This window comes from Mangifera indica, chromosome 13 (genome assembly GCF_011075055.1).
Source record: "Mangifera indica cultivar Alphonso chromosome 13, CATAS_Mindica_2.1, whole genome shotgun sequence".
NCBI classification, from domain to species: domain Eukaryota; kingdom Viridiplantae; phylum Streptophyta; class Magnoliopsida; order Sapindales; family Anacardiaceae; genus Mangifera; species Mangifera indica.
Genome location: NC_058149.1, coordinates 2,221,221 through 2,224,117, shown reverse-complemented (window position 1 = coordinate 2,224,117; position 2,897 = coordinate 2,221,221). Strand labels below are relative to the sequence as shown.

Here is a 2,897-nt window from a genome sequence, read left to right as displayed (position 1 = left end):
ACAGGGTTGACCCATTCGCTGTCTGAAATAGGATAAATTACTCCGGCTTGAAGCAACTTCAAAATTTCCTTCTTTACCACTTCCATCATTGGTGGATTCAGCCTCCTTTGTGGCTGTCGAATTGGTTTCGCTCCCTCTTCAAGATGAATTCGATGCATGCAAGTAGAGGGATTGATTCCTTTTATGTCGGCAATGGTCCATCCTATGGCTGTTTTATGCTTCTTCAGAGTCTGCACCAATTTTTCCTCTTGCTGCTTAATTAACTTGTTGGAAATAATCACTGGTAAGGTCTCCCCATCTCCAAGGTACACATATTTTAGGTGATTCGGAAGAGGTTTCAGCTCCAGCTCTGGTGCCTGCAAAACAGAAGGTATCAATTTTTTGTTAAGCACTGGCAACTCAATATAAGATAAATTATCTATATTTTTCAGCTCTTTGCACTCATTCATCGCTGCCACTGTATTCTGCACATTTGAAATTAATTTAGGTTCATCTCTTTCTTTCAAAATATTGTCCTGGTTAGCTGCTTCCAACTCATCTTCATCATCAAAAATTTCCTGCGCTAGAGAATCAATTAAATCAACTGAATACACAGGAAAATCCACATCAGGATATTTCATAACATCATAAATATTAAATTGGACAGCTTCACCATCAAATTCCATGGTCAGTGTGCCTTTATGAACATCAATTTTCGTTTTAGCAGTTTTCAAAAAAGGTCTTCCCAACAAAATAGGTGCAAATTGGTCATTATTTTCCATGTCAAGAACATAAAAATCAGCTGAAAAAATTAATTTATCATTAACCTGAACAAGAACATCTTCAATTAATCCTTTCGGATATGTGTTCGATCTATCGGCCAACTGAATAACTACACCAGTTTGTTCTAAAGGACCCAGATTAAGAGCAGAATAAATGGAATATGGCATTACATTAATAGATGCTCCTAAATCTAACATGGCTTTTTCAATTTTTGTTCCTCCTATGGTGCAAGAGATGCAAAACATACCTGGATCTTTGCATTTTTCAGGAAGACTCTTTCGAATTATGGCTGAAACATTTTCTCCTACCTTTATTTTTTCATACCTTTTGAGTTTTTGCTTTCTTTTCAATGTACACAGCTCTTTCAAAAATTTAGCATAACGAGGCACTTGTTTTATTGCATCAAATAGTGGGATATTGACTTCACACTTCCAAAAGGTCTCATATAAATCCGCATTGCTTTCGCACTTCAGTTTTAAAGCTTCAGGAAAAGGAGGAACAGGTTTGTATTCGCTGAAAGAAGGATATTTACCTGTCGCTACCTTTTCGGAAGGATTTTTTTCTACCACCGCTTCCTCTCTATTTTTCGCTTGTTGTGTTGGTACAGGTGGTTCTTTAATTGGCATCTCCAACTCTTTTCCACTTCTCAATACTATGGCACTAGCATTCTCCTTTGGGTTCACCACAGTTTGTGACGGCAATTTACTTGAATTTTGTGCTTCCAGCCTACTAATTGCAGTAGCCATCTGACTCATTTGATTCTCCAAATTTTGAATACTGGTTCTTGTTTCCTGCTGAAATTTCACAATGTTAGTAACCATAGTTTTAACAATATCCTCAAGAGATGTACCTGAACCAGAATTTTGGGTTGGTTGCTATTGTCTAGGAACATAGGGCTACTGATACGGCTGAAAATTATTCGAAGGCTGATTCGCATTTGCATTCCCATAACGAAAATTAGGATGATCTCTCCAATCGGAGTTGTAGGTATTTGAATAGGGATTATAATTATGATTTCGCTGCTGCTGTCCTAAAAATTCGCCCACTGCATTAGCATGTTCAGAGTAGTCCTCCTGAAGTGTTGGGCACATATTAGTTGGATGTCCTCCTACTGAACAGATTCCGCAAACTTTCGCTGCCTCTGTTTTTCCTACAGCCATTTGACGTACAAGAGTAGTTAAATCACAAGTCGTCTCTCAAGAGAAGATACATTTACCTCATTGACACGCCGAGACGAATGGTCTAATCTATTTCCAAATTGTTGTGAATTCGACGTCATATTTGTAATTAAATTTCGGGCTGCTTCAGGTGTTTTGTCAATCAATACTCCACCACTTGCCGCATCAATCATATTTCTCTCATTCGATAGAAGTCCTTCGTAGAAATATTGGATAAGCAGCTGGTCACTAATTTGGTGATGTGGACAGCTTGCACAAAGTTTTTTAAAGCGCTCCCAATATTCGTATAAAGACTCTCCACTCTGCTACCTAATTCCACAGATTTCTTTTCTTATGCTGGCTGCTCTTGATGCTGGAAAAAATTTCCGCAGAAATAATCTTTTCATCTCATGCCAAGTAGTGATACTTCCAGCGGGTAGATAATACAACCAATCTTGCGCATCATCTTTCAAAGAAAACGGAAAAGCCCTCATCTTGATTTGTTCTTCGATTACTCCATTCGGTTTCATTCCAGTGCACACCACATGAAATTCCTTTAAATGTTTATGAGGATCTTTACCTGCAGAACCACGAAAAATAGGTAAAAGATGAATTAGTCCAGATTTTAATTCGAAGGTAGTATTAACATCTAAATTCGGAAAAGTAATGCAGTGTGGTTGTTGATTTAAATTTGGAGCAGCAAGCTCCCTTAAAGTCTGATTTTCAGCCATGTTTTCCTCTGTTTCGTGAACTGCCTTGTGTGCTTGCAGTCTCCTTTTTGTTTCTTTTCTCAACCCTTTTGCAGTCTTTTCAATTTCTGGGTCAAATTGTAAACTAGCTTGTTTCGAAGATCGCATAACGAACATACAAAGTAAAAACTCCCCGGCAACGGCGCCAAAATTTGGTACGTGCTATCGTTGACACCCAAATTAAATCTTAAATTCCTATAACAAAAATGTAGTAAAGGAAAGTAGGGAT

At 37.9% G+C, this 2,897-nt stretch overlaps 1 non-coding gene across 1 annotated transcript; it reads left to right on the top strand.

The window, feature by feature from the left end:
• Positions 1 to 2,171: 2,171 nt before the first annotated feature.
• Positions 2,172 to 2,278, top strand: LOC123195362. The gene has a single exon (XR_006497432.1). It is a non-coding gene; the product is annotated as a small nucleolar RNA R71 (small nucleolar RNA).
• Positions 2,279 to 2,897: the final 619 nt, after the last annotated feature.